Source organism: Callorhinus ursinus, unplaced genomic scaffold, assembly GCF_003265705.2.
Source record: "Callorhinus ursinus isolate GAN/ISIS: 27379988/994484 unplaced genomic scaffold, GSC_fseal_2.0 scaffold12, whole genome shotgun sequence".
Classification (NCBI taxonomy): domain Eukaryota; kingdom Metazoa; phylum Chordata; class Mammalia; order Carnivora; family Otariidae; genus Callorhinus; species Callorhinus ursinus.
In genome coordinates, this window is record NW_027397074.1 from 18903500 (window position 1) to 18923762 (window position 20263).

General features: G+C 40.7%; 1 protein-coding gene across 5 annotated transcripts in view; it reads left to right on the forward strand.

Moving 5' to 3' along the window:
* Positions 1 to 19470, forward strand: part of CDK14 (cyclin dependent kinase 14) — a 542651-nt gene extending 523181 nt beyond the window's left edge. For 4 of the 5 annotated variants that reach the window (XM_025872847.2, XM_073898780.1, XM_073898781.1 and 1 more), the window contains one exon: positions 16035 to 19470. The gene's annotated coding sequence lies outside the window, so the exon portion shown is untranslated. Of the gene's footprint in view, positions 1 to 4989; positions 5206 to 16034 lie in introns of all 5 variants that reach the window. The other variant, XR_012380203.1, reaches the window with a different exon arrangement.
* The last annotated feature ends 793 nt before the right edge of the window (positions 19471 to 20263 follow it).

Sequence of the window (20263 nt, forward strand, 5' to 3'; positions counted from 1 at the left end):
TTACCAGAAGGAAGAAACACAAGCAAAAATAAAACAGTCTAAATCTTGGCAGATGCACCCAGTAGTACTATTCATTTTTTTGACATAAAAGCATGCATTTTCTTATATGGCTTGTAGTATTTTTCTCATTACCTTCTCAAATTTTGTTCTGTTGCTTTTTAGAAGTGAATCTTCTCTCCTGCCATCACAATAAAGTATAAAGAGTATGGGATTTGGAGTAGTAAAATCTGGGAACAAGTTCCAACTTGGCCACATACTAGTTGTGAGTCCTTAAGTAAATTATGTATTCTCCACCCTTCATTAATGACAAAACCAACCACCCCACTAGGATTGTGTTGAAGAGTTGATAAGCTGCAGTTTTGGTCTGAGGACTTGTGATCCAAATTAGACCCGATAGTCATGTGTCTTTCAGAATGGGCTAGGTTTTGTTATGGCTTACCGTAACACATGTTTATTTCTCGCTCACACGTTATGTCCAATATGAGTCACTGGGGGCTCTGTTAAGAGACACAGGCTAACAGAGGCTACATCTCCACATGTCCTTCCTGTCACCTTGGCAGGGGGAAGAGACGTGACAAGATGAATACTTGAAGCAGCCACATGGATGGGTGCATTTCATTGGTCCGAGCAGGTTGAGTGGCCATGCCTAACTTCCAGGAGAGATAGGAAGAGCATTCCACTGAGGGCACCGAAGATAGAGAGCTGGAAAGTGGAGATTAACATACTAATGACAGCCACAGAAATGTTAGCAAACATTAGAGAGAATGTAAAGCCTTTCTCAGGAAGGATGAAAAGTCATTCCTGTTATTTCCTTTGATCCCAGAGATAGTCAAGAAAGATTTCCAAGCGAGGAAAACAAGTTTGGGGACAAAAATGAGAGCCTTGTGTGGGTTTCAGGCATGGAAAGGAACACAGGTCAAGGACTTCAATAAGGAAAGAAAGTGAGGGAAGAGGTGGTATTAGAGTGAAACGCACTGGGTCTCACATGCGACTAGAGATCGAGCCCCATGCTTCTGGGTCTGAAGAGGGTTGCAAACTGCAGCCTGAGCGAACTCCCCCTCAGCCCCCTCGGCACATCATCGGATGTGGTATGTCTGCCCCATGCAGATGGGTTCAAAGCCTCTTGACTCCACCTTTGTGCTCAGCTCCTGGTAGTGCTTCTGGTGTCTGGTCTCACTGTTGGCATTGTGTTCTTGCTTTTGGCCTTTGTCCAGCTCCTCACACTTCCTTGTTGTGGAAGATCACCTACCGACCCGGGGTTGGCAACACACACCATGGCCGCCAGGCTTCACAAGCCACTAAAAAAATTATAGCAAGGTTTTCTCTCCCTCTATTCCCTCAGAACCTCTAAAGAACATCCTGTTTAAAAGTAAGGGAAGTGAACCTCCCTATTATTTAAGAAAAGATATTTCAAATGAAAAAAGTTTAGATTTCATTATGCCGAGCCTGGTTTTTCCTTACACTTCCTCTGCTTTGCCTTAATTGTAGAAGGGTTCTGAGTTTGCAAGATACTTAGGATCCTGCCTCTTAATGTTTAGAATTTCTCTTCGGAAGATTCCTTCAAGAATATCACCAATTGACATTCAAATGGTGTGGGTGTGTGTAGGAGTGCGTTCAGGGGAGGGAGAATAAAGGATGAGGGAATGCAAAGCTTCAAGGAGGGGAAATGAAAAATGGCCTTGTTGCATCTGGTCAAGTGCAAAACTGTGGTCAAAAAATGTTCATATTTGACTTTGAAACTCTTAGTCCCTTCTTTATCACTACTCAAAGAAAGAAATTGTATAAAATTAAGTTGTATAAAAGTATGGGGCACCTGGGTGGCTCAGTTGGTTAGGCAACTGCCTTCGGCTCAGGTCATGATCCTGGAGTCCCGGGATCGAGTCCCACATCGGGTTCCCTGCTCGGCGGGGAGTCTGCTTCTCCCTCTGACCCTCCCCCCTCTCATGCTCTCTCTCTATCTCATTCTCTCTCTCAAATAAATAAATAAATAAAATCTTTTAAAAAAAAAAAGTAAAATTATGTGGCTCACGGAACTGAGGCGGTTCTGTGCAAACGCCCTTAAACACCCAAACCAGCAAGCAGATCCGAGGGAGGAGCAAGGTAGAGAGACAGTTAGGTGGGGTTGCCATGGCAACCTTGTACCAAGTGGGATAAGAGTCATCCCTGACTCCACATTTTCCTTTTCCCTCCTTAACTGGTTCCTGAAGATTTACAGTATTTGGGCTCTCAGTGCCACCATGCCAGGTCACAGAGAGACAGCATAAACCATAAGCCTTCCTTGTCATCCAGCAAGGGAGGAACAAGTAATTCATGTGCCCAGGATGAACAGGGTACAAGTGTCGAGAGAGTTCAACCAAGAAGATGAAAGTGAGCAAGAGTCATTGGTATGCCAAGCTTCCAGACCAAGCTCTGGTACGCTACAACTCTCAAATGACAGAACCAGAGTGAAGACCACAGAAGCCAGATCAGTCTGTGAAGAGCAGAAACAGCAGACCATGAGTTGGTCTTCTGATGCTAAGAACAAACACTGTTATTGGTAAGAGAAACAAAACTTTGTCCAGAGAATAGGAATATGAAGTATTTCTCTAACAGCCTCGGCTCTCTTAACCATAAAATATAAAATGCCTGCCTTTTGCAAGTGGGGACCAGAGGCACAATAAATCCCCTCCAGCTTCTCAGGTGAGTTGTCTACAACCCTCTCTGAGAGGGAAAACATAGGTGGCCATAATGAAAACAATTGCAAATTCTTGGCTGATACCATTTTTTACCTTAAAAGGAAAAGTAAGAGTTCAGGGTCATTGGCAAAGTTAGGAGAAGCTCTCACTTTTATTTTCACAATGCTAAAATGAATAAATACAGCATATGAAACAAAGTGATAATCAATGGCATTGAATAGAATTAGTAAGAATGGGTACAATAGAGTTAGTTTCCATTTATCTGTTATCCTGCATTAATGTTACATCACTGATAATGACTTTAATAGAGAAGAAAGGGGAGGGAAGAATGAAGGATTGTACGTGGGGAAAAGAGTCTTTGACTCAGCTCCTCATACTCCAAGGATCATCTGTTTAGATCCCTGTTTAGCTCCCTATGTAGGGATCCACAGCTCCCATTTATGCTTCTCCTGCTGACAATTGCCTTCATCAGATAGAATGGTCCAGGTTCCTTCCATCTTTCTTGAAGGAAACATGACACGTAGACTGAATGAAATTTTTAGTTTGTTTTGTTTTTGTTTGGTTGGTTGTATTTTTATCATCGAGGGAGGGTGTAAGAAATCATGTTAGCCTTTTCCTCCTTAACAGAAATCTCCCTAGACTGTGCCACTTGTTCAAAAGGAATTACCTTCAAGTACTTAACTTTCATGGAAGGTATTTCCTCCGCAGTATACTCTAAAATTATGGCTAGATGGTGGAAATGCTCTTGATGGTTCAACATTCTCACGCTCTAATCCTGAGGTCCTTGACCTGGGGCCCCTGGACCTATTAATGGAACCAGCTTAGACTGTATGAAAAAACCTGCATGAAGTTATAGAGATGGAGTTTTCTGGAGAGAATTCATTGGTGTTCATCTGGTTCTCGAGTTTGGCAGTGACTCGGAAAGTTTTAAGAATTATCACAGTCCGTGGGGCACCTGAGTGGCTTAGTTGGTTGAGCGTCCAACTCTCATTAATTTCGGCTCACGTCGTGATCTCAGTGTTGTGAAGGCTCCATGCTCATCATGGAGCTTGCTTAAGATTCTTTCTCTGCCCCTCTCCTGCCTCTCTCTCTCTCTCAAAAAAAAAAGGATTACTGTGATATATGTGCAGTGCTTAAATAGCCCTCCAGTGACCATGATTACATACTTTTTAACAGAAAACTCTTGTCATTAATTGTTTTCTAGTCTCTCTAAATTATTTCTTTGCTTCATTTCATACTTCTATTCCTAGTAATTGCCCTCTACCTTGTGCCGGAAATCAACCCATTAGAACTTTTCCTAATAAGAAAGTACTGAGTGGGGCGCCTTGGTGGCACAGTCCATTAAGCATCTGACTCTTGGTTTCGGCTCAGGTGGTGATCTCAGGGTCGTGAGATTGAGCCCCATGTCAAGCTCTGAGCTCAGCTTGTAATCTGCTTCAGACTCCCTCTCTCTCTCTCTCTCTCTCTCTCTCTCTCTCCCCCTCTTTCTCTAAAATAAATAAATCTTCTTAAAAAATAAGAAAGTACTGAAAGAGACAAGATTTAACTTTACCATGTTAATTCAGGCATGAGCAGTTTTATATCCTGCTTGGACCAAGGTCCTCAATAATTGGTTACGAGAACTCTGGTACTATATAATTGCTTATATAAACTCTAACACTAAACTCTGGAGGTCAGTAATTAGAAAACAAAAGAGCTTTTCCGTTTTAGCATCTCGAGCCCCGGCTCATTGTGCATGACATCTCATGCAGAGCTGCCGAATCGAAGAATTGCAAAAGGAACAAAACCAAAACAGCTTACTGAAGCTGATGAGGCTGGGTTTGTTTTTTTCCCCACATTTGTAAACTTCAGACAATGTGCATTCTATTTAATTAATTATGTTTAAAATGGAACTGGAGTGATTTTCCCCCATGATAACTGAAGCAACTAAGTCACTAGATCTGTTTTTTGTGGGTTTTTTTTTTTTCTTCCAAATGGCCCCAGTGTTCAAAGTCAGGACTTTTGAAAGGACTTAACAGAGCATCATGAGACGTGATAGGTGCTTTAGGGTACAATTTTAATGCCAGCAGACTGGAAAACAAACAGCATAACCCAGACAAGGCATGACTTTGTTCTTTAGCATTTGTGTGAAGAGGAAATAAGGTCTTTCTGGGATGTGCTCTGGCTCACAGGTGTGGAAGAGAAGATGTCACATTCCTGACTTAACCACATTGTGTGTGGGATTCTGGTTTGGGGGGCAAGGCAAAAAGGTATTGCCTCGCCTCCCACTATAAGAGCTCAACTCCCGTAACTCTTCTTGGTGCTTTTGTTTCAGTCTGCTGCAAGTGGACACTACAAAAAGCACGAAGCATTCCTAATCCCACGAGCCTGGTGTGCACTGGCTGACGTCACTGTGGTCTCCAGCTCTTTTGCCAGTGGAAGGGAGACACTGACCCCAGGCCTGCAAGCGCTGTTCTTTGCTCTGCCGCTAAACCACTGAGCTGTTGGCACTTTCATTGTTTTATACCAGGAGGAAATCAATTGTGTTGATGTGAGTGTCTTATTCATCAGACATTACAGCCTTCACATTTTTAATGAGCTGAACCTCCTAGTCCATGACGTGCGACCACAGTGAATCAAGGCAGGAGCATGGTGATGATGTTTTCTGATTTATTGCAGTTGCTGTTTAAAAGATTTGACAGTATTTCAGATCTCCAAACGCTGCAGTTTGAAAGTCTGTCTGAGGTCGTGTGCTAATCAAAAACAGCAAATCACGTCTGAGTTGGAAAGGACAGCAGAGCAGTGAAGCTAAGCATTAGTGCACATTTGTTTTTCCTTTTCCTTTTAAATGCATAGGCAAATATAAAGATGCAAGTGAACAAACTATTTAATGAGTACCTAAGGCATCTTTCTGGCGCATGGTGATTGATAAGAGGGCGGGGAAGGGGTGTCCCATGCAGCAGAGAGTCGGGCGGCATTTGCACGTCTCATCCTGTGAGAGTGGCAGTTGCAGCCACCTCCTCCCTGCCGCCCCACACAGACACGTGTGACTTTAAATAGATAGATTTATTGAAAGTGCCACTGAGAATTGTGAGGAATAAGCTGATGGTCTTGAATTCAACAACCTCATTAGAGCAGAATGAGATCGACCATGGCTTCAATAAAAAGAACTTCGAGAAGAAGGTCTACAATGCAGAGTCAAGGAGAGGTGAAAAATCCCTTGGCGGCTGAGATCCTTGGCAGGCTCAGATCCCACCCTCTTTCGAACAGCTCTTTTGCCGACTCTCAGGGTTTAGCATTTGCAACACTTGGTGGCACGCACTTTGAGACTAGAGCGTCAGCATGTCTTAGTTCGTGTAGTAAAGTGCCAAGCTCGCTGGCTCTGTTGTTATAATAAAGTTGGAAGTAACAACGTGTGAACCCTGTTGTCTCTGTGAGGGTGACCGACTCATTCTGATTTGCCCCAGTTTTAAAACTGAGAGTCCTCCATCCTGGAAACCCCATCAGTCCTGGCAAACCGGGACAGTTGGTCCCCCTGGTTCCTAGAAAGGTTGTGATTCCCCTAGTGGGTATGTAAACCTGGAACAGACCTCCTGCTGCTGATGTGCCAGAAGACATTGAACCAGTGATTCAAGGAGTAGAACTTTAAAAAAAAACAAATAACAACAACAACAAAACACTCCGTTTTATAAAATCTATTATTTTCTTACCATCATGGTCCTATTTTTTTAGGCACTTTCATTTAATGAGCAAATAAATGGAAATACACTTTGAATGAGAGAAAATGCCACCTGAGCACAAAATGCTAGTATTCTCATGACATGTGTTCCATAATTCTGTCTCTCAGAATTCATCTTGGTGATTAGATATAGTAACTTGTGGGGCACCTGGCTGGCTCATTCAGTGGAGCATGCAACTCTTGATCTCGGGGTTGTGAGTTCAAGCCCGACGTTGGGGTGGAGATTATTTAAAAATAAAATCTTTTAAAAAAAAAAGATATAGTAGCTTGTTATAGCAGTGTAACTAGTAACAAAATGCTTTAATTGTAATTTTGTGGAGATGCGTATCCATTGACTTTATGTGTAGATAGTTTCCATGACTCAACACTTAGTGATTTGTCCTTGGTCTTTGCGGGCAAGTTGTTCATTGGCACTGCTCACAGGGTGGGGCTGCTACATGGGAAGGAGTTGGTGGCAGGTGAGCTGGCTGTCCAGCGTCCGTGTCCCCCAGTATGACCTTGTTGGACCCACCTGGGGCCGGGGCGGGGGGGGAATGCGCTATGGTAACAAACGTGTCATTCTGTGATGGTATCAGAATGCGCCCCACCAAGAATAGATGTTACTGCTAGATTATGATTTTCATTTTCCTCCCTGTGTTCAGCAGAATACTCCTGTAAAAATTCTATGGTTTATGGGGAAAAATAGAGTAAGAGGCAGACAGCTCAAAATGTATTCAACCTGGTAACCATAATATTTCCATCTATTCAGGCCGCTATAACAGAATACCACAGAATGGTGGCTTTATAAACAACAGAAATGTATTTCTCACAGTTTTGGATGCCGGAAGTCCAAGAGCAAGGCACCGGCAGATTCACGTCTGATGAGGACCCTCTTCCTCTTCTTTCTGTGTCTTCACATGATGAAGGGGTGAGAGAGCTCTCTGGGGTCTCTTTAGTAAGGGCACTAATCCCATTCATGTGAGTCCCACCCTCGTGATCTAATCACCTCCCAAAGACTCCACCTGGAAATACCATCACACTGGGGATTAGGTTTCAACATAAGAATTTGGGGGGCATACAAACATTCAGTGTAGAGCACAGAGCACTCACGAAAGCAGTAGAAACACTGTAAAAATACTAGCATCGCTTACAGGTGAAAGAAGATTGATGAAAGAAAGGGTTGACGATGTAGAATTTGGGATGACAGAGCAAAATGTGCTAAGATCTAGGAGAAGTATACAAGAAACAGTTAATTCCAAGACAGAGCATGTGGCCAAAAATCAAGGCAAGAGGAAGCATGTAGGCAAACAGACAGCACGTACGGTGCTCCCATACACTGTCTTTCTCTCTCTTGTATATGCGCTGCCATGACTTGGTGGCTCAGAATCTCTCAAATGGCTTAAAATCTCTCTCATGAACGAACCTGACTTCTGGTTTATGCTGACACCATTCTTTATGTACCAGCCATTTGTAATCTAACTTCAACCACAGAAATTTGTGTCTTAGCTTTGCGGATTTCTGCAATACGATGGTTCGTGGGACAGAATGACATTGTAGGTGATGATATTATATTGAATTCAAAACCTTTAGCATGGAAACTTCTGCTTCAACACTTTGGACAATTATACTAGACAAGTTTTAATTTGAAAGAAAAAAAATCCACCCAAAATGAAGTCTCGGATATTCTCTCAGATCTTTTAATTAACATCAGACCTGAACCCTCGTGTTTCTCTGACTGCTAGATACTTAGAAGTGGTTTTATATTTGTGTGTGTTCGTTTTAAGTTGTAAAAAATTCACACACTGCTAGGTTACATAGCTTTGTATTTGGTTTATTTAAATATAGGTTAGTAGGACTGTAACATATAAGGAAGGTTAAAGAGTCAGAATCCTGTTTAATTAACTTATCCCACTTGGTAGCCAGTCAGTTATAAAGGTATGCTGAGCAAGTAAACCTTCCGATATGAAATCCTTGAAAAGAGTAAGTCTCATTTGGTAAAGGCTTTGCTATTCTTAAGTTTGTCATTGAAACTATTTGAACAAGCTATTTCAAACCTCACAGTATATGTATTTGTATGTGTGTGTGTATCATTATATATATGATTTTATATACAAATTCTGTGTGTGTGTGTGTGTGTGTGTGTGTGTGTGTGTGTGTGTAAAAGATGGCCTGTGTCTTGGATGTTCTTACAAGACCTAGATCAGTACTTTATTGTCTCCCTACGCTTCCCTTGGCCCTCACTGAGACAGGATATACTCCCAGAATTGCCATCCACATGGGTCTAAAATATGACTACTCTTTTACATAAATCTCATTTAATAAACAGTCACACCATGAAAATACAGCGTTCTTTTCAATTACCACTAATTATATATCATACAATGCCTGGTCTTTAATGAGGATTTCAAGAAATGTTCACTGATAGTGATGATTATTGAAATGATATGTTAAGTCCGTTTCCTTGTGTGAGAAATGCTTTGTTTTGAAATGTTAAACTTATAGCTTTGCCTAAAAATTTTAATTAAAGTCTCCACTTTGGCATGAAGCTTAAAATGTGCAAAGTCACTGCAATTAGTGCATTGTGCATCCATATGGATGTTACCAAATGGCTTTCAACTTAAAGGATTTGAGCTATTTTGAATGATGGACCTTCTGTTAGGCTTAAAACAAAGCCTGTCTATCCCTGCATTCATTTTAATTAATATTCTCTTGCTAGTCTCAAAGATGTGTTCTATTCTGCGGGGGTAGAGGGGTGGTGAGGAAGAAACATGAGTATCATAAGTCAGAAATAAGTTACAGAGGTAGGTTTGACTGATTTTCTACTTCCTTCAAGAAGCTTCAATACAATGTCAAAGTAACTAGAAAACACTGATTTCAGATGTTCTAAAAGAAAACCTGTATTTCTAGCCAAATCATAACATAACTCACTTTAAAAAAAAGAAATTAAGCTGTCCCCAGATTTTTTGAATCAGTATAAAGATTAAACCTTATCATTTTGAGTCTGATATTTATATAAAATCTACAGTATAAAATTTGAGTATATGTGCTCTTTACAAATGAGTATATGTACCATATATGTATGTACTTGTATTTATACATATTTTTACTTCTGAGAGATCTGTACTTGCTCAGTTGCTTTAGGATTTAGCAACCTTATTTCTGGAGTTAATTTTCTATAAGTAGTGAACACTCCTTAAAGATGCATTAAGTACTAAAGATTAATTTCATTGTTTTTCTTAGTATTTTAAGCAATATCAAACTCAAAGTGGCACAGCCTAGTAGTTTGTTTTTTTTTTTCCCCCCTGGATATTTTCCATGTGAAATCTTATTAATATGGTGCTTGGGGAGGGGAAGCATTCTGGGCTTTGTTTTCCACAATATCAAAAATAAATTCTATAGACAGTTTTATGTATTAGTTAGGCCCTGATTTTCTAACTGTTCTCAAACATCTCTCCTCAAGCCACTTTCTGTATACCTTCAGAAAGCTATTCACTCTGATGGCCACTGGAATCCTTTGACTTTGCCAATTTAGGCTAATTTTGAATGCTGGTTTAAAAGTAGACAGCTAAACTGATCCCAAAATATCTTCCCTGAATTCTTAAGAATAAGATAAATGTGAAAATTACAAAGCAGAATTGTAATTTACCAGAACATGTGGGTAAGATAATTCATCTGACGTGTGACTAGAAAGGCATAAAGTCAGTAAGTCCGCTCTAGAACACCACCATTGCAGGTCCTGTATTGTTTTTTCTTTGATTCCAGCATGACGGAAATTCATTCCTCACAGCCACTAGATTTGGCACAAAGATAACCTAATTTTTCCGTATTGACTGAATGTTTAATTTTTATTCCCTTTTTTTAAAGCATGTCATTAATTGCATATCTATCTTTAAATGACTCCTTATTTACCAGTGGTTTGGATTCTACATTTGAAAAGGAGATTGGAATTGGTTTTATTTTAGATAAGAAACAGATACAAACTGAAGTTGGTCAAATGCTATCCATTGTTTTTCTCGAAGATAACTTCATTATTTTATAATTCTATACTGCCTTTGCTATTGTGAGGCAGCTTTCTCTCTGTCAAATTTTAATAATTCTTCCCTCTCTGTTAGGCATCTTAACAAAGAGTCTCAAACAGAAATGAGCGGATTACCCTACAGCCTCACATACATCCTGGTGAATATCCTGTTCACAATTTAGGCGATGAAAGGAAAACCTACAGTTGTTTTAATTTGGAACCAAAATAATCACTTCTCTCCAGTGAGGCTTAGAGGGGAAGAAAATGGGCCAGAGTCTTCCTGTACGGTGGGGGGGGGGGGGGGGGGGGGGGGGGAAGATACTTTGCAGAGGGGCAATGCAGCAGGGGAAAAAAATAAAATAAAAAAATAAAACAAGCACAAAACCTTAGAGTGGGTAAATAGGCTAGTGAAAGAAAGGCCATCTGATCGCACTGGCAGCACCCTGAGCTGGGGTGCTCAGCTGCATGGTCCTGCCAGCATGTAAACTGCACGTGTGTATGTAGGGGGGTATGTGTGTATTTACACACAGAGATTTAATGGGGAGCACAGAGGGAATTAGAAAGAGCCTGGTCCGTTTTTAATTTGGGTCTGTTTGCTTGCATTTAGCACTTAAGGGCTTCTACATTCAGTTTGCTCAAAAGAGTGATGAAGCACTCCTTGCTTATGCCTCAAATCAGAAATGCATGAAGTGCAGCTGCAGAGATAATACATTTTCCCCAAAGGCTTTGGCTGAGCAAATTAGGTGTCAATGGGGTGCCTGCGCAGGCAGTACTCTCTCTAATTAGTCTCTTGAGCCTAGTTGGTGGCGGGTATGAGATGATCTAATCAATTGGTCTGTGTCTGATGGTTCGTGTAAAAATCCTACCAGGCAGACTCTCTCCCACAGGTCACCCACCTGCACAGCAGGACTGCTCATTTTCATTTTTCATCTCCTCCATCACATGATGCTGACAGTTGGTTTTAAGAAAATTGAATCCAAAAAATATCTAGTTCAGAGGGCACATGGGTCAGAACAAAGTTGCATTATGGGTACCAGCGATCCAATTAATTAATATTTATAGCTGAGAAGCTCTATGTAGATATTTCTGAATAAGGATTTTATCAATAAAATCCAGTTTCTTGTTTAAAACATTCGTTTCTAGGGAAAGAACATTGTAAAAGCAGAAAGCAAGATAAAAATGGCATCCATTAATCTGATGATATATATACCTATGAGTTGATGCACACTTAGTTGAACTTATGGTCATAGTCACTGTTCATTTGTATTGGATATGTGGTCTATTTTAATAATCAATTAAATGTGAGGGAAGGACATACATTGCTATTATATTTTGCTTCCCTGGGAATGTCGTATACCCTCACTCCTTCTACCCACCTCCGTACACATCAAACGTATGATTACATTTAAATCTTAAGGAATTTTTCTAGCAGTAAATTGACCTACCTTACATGTAGTCCTTGAAAATTGAAACTAATGCTGAGGCTGCCCAAGGAGGGGGAAGGGGCATCCTGTGCTGCTGATGAACAGTGTTAGGCAGGGTACCTGGCACAATTTGGGCTATAGAGTCATCTCATATAGATGGGGAAGAGGCTACCTCTCACTGGCACCTCCCTTCTTTTTTATTCCTGGCTCCTTCTATTAAATGTCTGAGCCCAAACCTAAGTAAAGGACTTATCCATAATCACCGCGTTCACCATTTATTATCCAATTACTATTATTATGCATTACGCTTTATTATCCAATTCCTGCTTATGCCTTGACAAGCACCATCAATGGCTAAAAAAAAAAAAAGTTTAAATCAACCCAACAGGATAGTGACATGCCACGGATTATGGTGACAACATCATTTATTATTGTATCAAATCAGGTACCCTGAAAATCACATCATTAAAATAGAATGTCAAGAGGTTAAAAAAAAGTAAAAAAAAAAAAAAAAAAAAGCTTGGTGCACAGGAAGGTGTTAATTCTACCCACCTTTCTTGGCTCATGGTGTGTCTGTGGATGGCCGGTTCTGCCCCCAGCACTGCCCTCTGTCAGTGTGCCATGAGGGAACCCTAGTTCTAAAAACGTACTCCACTCCCAAATGTTCAGATTCCACCTTCTTCCTTTCTGTTCATTCAGCAGGGTATCTGAGCAGGGGCTTGACTATGCTCTAGGGACACAATAGTCAACAAAACCAGGTTTAATCAAGGACATAATGATGCCGCCTGCCTCCTTGCTCCCTCACAGGAAATGTCCCCACACGGGAGGGACATTTGAAGTCACTCATTCAGGAGGTCAGCCTGGGCAGGTCTGCGTTCTGTGGATTAAAGTAGTAGAATGGAGGAGAGCCAGGTCATGACTACAGTCGGCCCTTGAACAACACGGGTTCGAATGACCCAAGTCTATACTTACGTGCTGATTTTTTTGATAAATAAAGAACAGTACTGTAAATGTATTTTCCCTTATGATTTTCTTAATAATGTTTTCTTTGCTCTAGCTGACTGTATTGTAGGAATACAGTACATGATACATATATAAAATATGTGTTAACCAGCTGTTCGTGTTACCAGTAAATCTTCCAGTAAACGGTAGGCAATTAGTAGTTAAGTTTTTGGGGAGTCAAAAGTTTTATGCAGATTTTCAACTGTGCAAGGGGCCAGTGCCCCAATCACTGCGTTGTTCAAGGGTCAACTGTATGTCATTTCTGTGTGGCAGTAGGAACTCATGCCTAGGTCAGCACATATCAGGACAAACCCACAGCTCTTCCATTTGTCCAGGGTGGGCAGGCTTCCTGGAAGAGCTTCAGTCTCTGTTTAAGCAACATGGAAGAGAAAGAGCATTTTTTCATCTGCTTAATAAAAATGTCAGGTTTGGTAGCAGGCTTGGGGACTAGCTGAAGATGCATGTGGACAGGAGTGTTTGAAATGTTGCGGGGACAAGTGCTCTCTGTCTTTGATGTCATGGGCCTCAGGAAAGATGTCAGTGCAGAAGCCAGAATGCATGATTACATGGGAGCCACAGGTAAAGCACAAGATGGATTTACTTCATTTCCCTGGGAGAATGGGAGCTAAGGCAGTTAGTCTCCTTTAGTTATTTTTGCTAGGGTGGTCACTTGTTTAAGAAGAGATCTGGGCAGCCTGGCAGGGGTGAGGGCTGGCCAGGTGAGCCACAAGCAGCAAGTATTTGAGATAATATCTGAGGAGTTTGGACTTAGCGATAACAAAGAGCTTCCACCGAGGCTTCTCCCTCCACCCCCGGCCTCTCCCAGAAACTTAAGGGCTTTTTGTCTCAGTCACTGAGGACAGAGAACTCTTAAGAATGGAATGTTACCTCTATCTCATACCACATACAAAAATTAACTCAAAATGGTTTGAAGATCTAAATGTAAGGATTAAAACTATAAAACTCTTAGAAGAAAACGTAAATCTTTATAACCTTAAATTTGACAATGGATTTTTAGATATAACACCAAAACCATAAGCAACAAAAGAAAAAAATGGATAAATTGGACTTTATCCTAATTAAAATGGGCATCAAAGAACATTATCAACAGAGTGAAGAGACAGTCCATAAAATGAGAGTAAATATTTGCAAATCAAGGGATTGATACCCAAAATATATAAAAAGTGCTACAACTCAACAACAAAAAGACCAACAACCCAATTTAAAAGCAGGCAAAGGACTTTAGGAATACATATTTCTCCAAAGAAGATATACAAATGGCCAACAAGCACATGAAAAGGTGCTCAGCCTAACTAATCATTAGATAAATGCAAATCAAAACCACAATGAGATACCAGTTCACCCCGCTAGGATGTCTGTAATCCAAAAAAAAAAAAAAAAAAAACAGAAAATAACAAATATTGGCAAGGGTGTTGTGGAGAAATTGGAACCTTTGTGTATCGCTGGTGGTAATATAAAATGGGGCAGCCACTGTGGAAAACAGTTTGCCAGTTCTCCAAAAGTTAAACATAAAATTGCCATATGACCCAGCAATTCCACTCCTCGGTATTGACCCAAAAGAATTGGAAAACAAGTATTTAAATACTTGCACGTGAGTGTTCACAGCAGCACTACTCATAATAGCAAAAAGGTGAAAACAATCCAGATATACATCAGCTCATGAATGGATAAACAAAACATGGTATATCCATTGGCCATAACAAAGGATGAAGTTCTGATACATGCTACAAAATGATGAACATTATGCTAAATGAAAGAAGTCAGACACAACAGGTCACATATTGTATGATTCTGTTCGTATGAAGTATCCAGAATAGGTAAATACATAGAGACGCAAAGCAGATTGGCAGTTGCCAGGAGGCTGGGGCATGAGGAGAATGGGAGTGACTGCTTCAAGGGTATAGGATCTCCTTTGGGGGTGGCAAAAATGTTTTGGAACTAGACAGAGGGGATAACTAGACAGCTTGGATAACATTGTGAATATCCTAAATGCCACTAAATTATATGCCTTACAATGGTTAATTTTAGGTTCTGTGAATTTCACCTCAATGAAAAAGAAAGGATGGAAGGTTAACCTTCCAAAAAATCACCCTATTAAGCAGAGGAAATGAGTTGAGAGTAGGGAGGATGCTGTTCTTAACAGTAAGGCTGGAACTTTTTGCTTTCTTGGTCAAGGTAGTAGTGAAGTTCTTGGCACGACAGCCTGCATGACCAGCAGTGGGACAGCCGTGTCTCAACAAAAGGTCAAGTTTCCTTCCCTGCTTGGGAAGATGACAGTATAGCAGTGTAGACAGGAACGAACAGGCCTAACCAGGCCTCAGTGACCTCGAGCTTTAAGTGGAAATGAGGAGTTGGTTCTGGGCCTCGGTGGAGGTGGAGCCTCCGGGCTGTGTGACTTGATCCTGGGAGTGTTTCTTTTCAGCCTTCCTGGCAAGACCTTACTTTCACATCGTAGGGACTCAGTGAAACTGTTTAAGGACCAAACAGAAATGTGGAGAGGAATTCCTTCTTTCTCCTTGACCTGCTCACGTGGAAGTAGTTACCAGGTTTAAGCAGGCACTGGTTAAACTGGAAATGCACAGCTGTGTGCAGGACACAAGGCTGGCAGTTCAGGTCATGCCAATTTTCATTCTGCTGAAACTAGGTCTGATAATAGGCAACCAAGGAATTATATACAACCGGGCTTTTTTTAAAGCATGTATGTGATCCCTTTTTCTATTTCATGCCCATAAAAATGACACGAGGATATGTCCTTTTAATGGTCTATATGATGCTACAGGCACTTAATTAAGACCAGTATTACTACTAATGATTCAGGGAAGGAAATTTGCTGACTTTCTTTTCCTCTAAATAATCCAAGAAGAGGTTAGACCATTTAAATTCATGGAGTTAAATTATTTTAAGAGGAGAAAATGGAGTCAGAACATCTGCTTATCATGTTATGTGAGAACTGTTTTGGTGAAGGAGACCCCTCTGCCTCCCATAAGTGCGCGCGAGGTGGCTGCTTAGAAAATGGATAGACTTACTTTTGGCCTGACCAATTTTGATGTCTCGTGTAATTTAGAAAAAAAATGAATGATGTAAGTTGTTTGTGGGTTTTTTTTGTTTGTTTTTGGATTTGTTTTGTTTTGTTTTTTGTTTTTGTTTTTGTTTTTTTTTTTTTTACATATAGCAATTTTCTCTTTTCCTCCTTCCAGGATTAAGTTGTCATCATTCTGGGAAGAAAAAAAAAAACATTAATGAAGTGGCCAATAATACGAAGGGAATGACGGATCAGTTTCCTTCCCCTCCCTGTGGTGGATTTCACTTACAAGAAAACTGAAGCTGGCAAGACCCTGTTTTCTCTGCAATTTATTTAAAACCTTGCACGTATTTGGATACCTTGTGATTTCCAAGAACTATGTGAAGATTAAGCTTTGCTTACTGATACATGGCATGTATTCTTTTCAGTCTTTTGTGTTTGATTTTGTTTGATTTCCCTCTGCAGTGCAACGTCTCTGTAAAGGTTTTTATGCTTTCACCAGCCATGTCTTAAATACATTAAGACAACACATTTGGTGTTCACACTTCTTCAGTAATGTCTGTACTTGAAAGCCACATAGTGGCATAAAACAATGTGTGTTTTCTTTGAGAGCAGTGTACATTTTGCAACCACCAGGAAGGAAATTTTTAGCTAAAGCAAACCCCTGTTCTCAGGCTGACTTGACAACTTGGTCCCTAGCTGTGGGGCCCCACTTGTCACTTACCTTTTGAGGACATCTGCAAATGTGGTTTTTTTCTTGGAAATAACTGCACATGTATATAGGATATTGGAATCTGCTTAGCATTTTCAAGCCACATAGCATGACTGTTTTCCAAGTAGGTTGGAAGTAAAGAAACAAATATCAAGCATTAAGAACAAAGACAGGGATAAATTGCTTACTTTTCAACAACCTCTGGAAATTAAGGTGACTTTTTACATGTTTTCTGGGTCTTGTCAACATCTTATATTTTCCATCCACTCTGTTATGCTTCAGGAGCATTTTCTAAGTGGAGGAGAAAAGAATGAGGAACAGAATGCTTACAACTTGGGTGCAAAAGAATTGTATCTGCTGGATGAGCCCCAAAAGCCATCTTGGCTAGTTACCATTTAAAAAAGCAAATTACAGAGTTATCCAGAGTTAAAAATTTGCTCATTTACACCAAAGCACCTTTACATTACACTTTTTAAAACATTCCAAGCTGATCGGAAGACATCACTGGGGACCTTAACTTTAACCAGTCTCCTGGAAAAACTGTTCTTACGCAGGTTGTAGAAACAATGCAGGAGTCTAGCTTTCAAGATGGCAAGGGAAAAAGAAAGGCCCAGCTTCCCTTATTTAGAAGATGAGGGACCTCGAAGGATGAAGGCGCTTAATGTGACAAGGAGGGAAAAGTGGACTGGGCATGCTCTGTGCTTTGATGGGGAGGGCAAGCTGCCTGATGCAGGCCTTCTCCCAGTGGGGCCGGCCTCGCTGCACAACCCCAAATAATACTGAGGCCAACGGGGCAGTTATGGAACTTCATCTAAAGCATGAAACCTAGCCCCTCAGAACACCAATTCCTGTGGAAATACTCTTCATGTATGTTGTTTTACATTTTCCTGTTGGTCAGAAAGAAGGAGAGATTGAGAACTTGAAATGCATCGCACTTTTTAGGATCAAGACTAGGAATTATGAGCCAGTTTGGCAAAGGCATTCTCTGAAAGTCCCATGAGGGAATAGCTTCTCTCTAGTCAAAGCCAGTATTCCTAGGAAATTGGACCCAAAACTTCTAAGCATGAAAAGGGTACCTTCCCTGGAGTGCGGCATGAATAAATATGTCAAGGTCACAATCCATCCTATTCAGAAGTAGCATTCATTGAAAGCTTCTAGGTGCAAAGCAAAGAATTACTTACTAATTGATTTTAAAGAGAACAAAAGTTACCCAAGGCTAGAGTGTTTACTGGTTGCTACCTAGAAGTCTTTCCCATTCTCTCTGACATTCCAACCCACTGGAAGTCTTTAGTGGTATTTTACTGTGTGCTTAAATTAGGATTCCTTAACATAACTACGGAGAGAAAATTTTACATGCAATCAAGAACAGCCTTGCCTGTGATTGGTTTTGAATTATTTCTTTGGGGGAGAGGCATAACTTTTGTATTTTACTAACTTTAAACCAAGAGCAGCTGATGATTAAATCTTGCTATTTAATAAGCTTTCTAAGTTGAACATTTGAAAATATTTAATATTAAGAGACTTCGATTAGGAATGTTAGCCTCATTCAGAGATATCTGCCCCTGTCATAGGCAGCTTCTCTCGGGAGAGGAAACATAGTGCTACTCAGTGTGGAGGGAAATCTGGTTTTTACACAGACATGTGTCTCAGAAGGTCTCATTTAGGAGGTTTGTAGCTCCCCAGTCTTGTCCTCGGTACAGGAAATCCAAAGTTGGGTTTGTCTCTCTCCCCTCTCCTCTCCTATTGGCAATCCAGCTTCCCACCTCCCCTCCCCCCGCCCCCTCCCACGGAGGGCATCCATGAAAATCATTACAGAATGTGTTCATTAGCAGATTTATTATTCTATTGAGAAAGCACTGGAATGTTTTGTGAGATTATTTTTATATGAAGGACTAGCCTGAATTCATACAGCTGGAATATTAGGAATTCATTAGCATGGTGGTGGTATCAATGCAACATCAGTGCACGCACAGTATTCTGAAAGAAAATTTGGGACATTGCCATTTTCTTAAAGGGACAGTTTGGTTGACTTAAAGATGCAGGATACATAAGACATGAAAAAATGTTTTTGCAGTGCTCAAAGGAAAAACAAAAACAAAACAGGGGACATAAGGCAGGGGTGGCTGTCCATCCACTGAAAAAAGGGTGAGAAGCTATTTCTACCTCCCAAGAGTAGTAAGAGAAGTTTCCAGGGGAGCCTCCAGGTGTGCAGAGAAAGCAAGACCTCTTGGTATCTTTCCCTCAGTGTGTACATGAAAGCCGGTGTAATTAATACCCTAGGTTATGTGTCTATATAAGATACTCATCTGTGAATAGTACTTACTGGTTTTGTAATCTTTGTTACATAAGAGGATGTTTAGGCTGTACATACTGGGGTGGATTTTTCCCTGCCCCGCTATACATAGGAATATGCTGCATAATTGCACATAACTTCTATCTCTCTTACTGGCTTGTAGGCAGAGGAAACCACATATGTTACTGCCTTGCAATTTTCTCATATACCAAAAACAACAACAAAAAGGTCTCAAGTAAAATAAGCAATCTCCTATTTTCATTCCCCTTCCTACAGCAGCATATTTAAGAGGCACATACAAAATCTACATTCTCTAGTTGGGAGTGGATTTTTTTTTCTTTTATCTTTTATCTTTTTTTTTTTTGGTATGATACACTGAGATGTGTACTTTCTAGCAGAGGGTCGGTACCTAAGAAATGTGTTAGCATCATTCAGAAAACTATTATACTCCAAAATGAAACATAGTAAGGAGAATGGAATAATACATGTTGCATATTTGTTACCAAGTGTAATTTGTCTGTATTATGAAAGATGTAATGGTTTGTCAGTTGTCACTGTTGTTTTCTTGTAACATGATATGGAATAAAGTATAGCAGAACCTCTGTACATTTTCTTGCTATATCTTCTTGGTGCCCAGGAACACCATGGAGTGTCAAACATTGTTTTAAAAACTCTTAGGCACAGTCATTTTTAGAGTGAAATAAGCAAACAGGTAAGGCTCTTGGATGTGGGAAGGAATGAGTTAGCTGGAATGTTCCAGGAGTCTGTTAAACCCTCCCCCCCCACACTTTTTTTTTAAGATTTTATTTTTTTAAGTAATCTCTATACCCAGCGTGGGGCTGGAACCTACATCCCTGAGATCATGAGTTGCATGCTGTATCCACTGAGCCAGCCGGGCACCCCAAGCCCTCCCTTTTTTGCTATGCTTTGTCAGATTTGGGTAAAGGGGTAGAGGCTACATAGAAAAAGTCTGTGTTTTCTTGGAATTGTTCACAATTCCACCAGCTCCTTAATGACGTCCACCACAAGTTGCATGTATCTGAACCGATCTGGTTTTGTTTAATGACAATCCTATTTATCTTTTATTGTCTCTTTCTTAATTATTTTGTACATATTCTAAGATGAGGTGAGTAGATTACCCTCCCCTCAATACAAATCAAAGCTTCAGCTCAGCATGCCCACATTCTGCTGGAAGCATCCCTCCCTGAGCTGAGCACACTTCCCTGAACACCACCTAGTGGGCGCCTGCACTCGGATTGACAGGGCCACCTCGGAAAGCCAGTCACATTTCTGTCATCACCTCCTCCTCCTGGTCGGACCTGTCAGCTTCACAACTGCAAACAACGCCCACCCCCCCCTCCATGATTTCATAAATTGCTAATAGTGTTCGTGCCAGGTA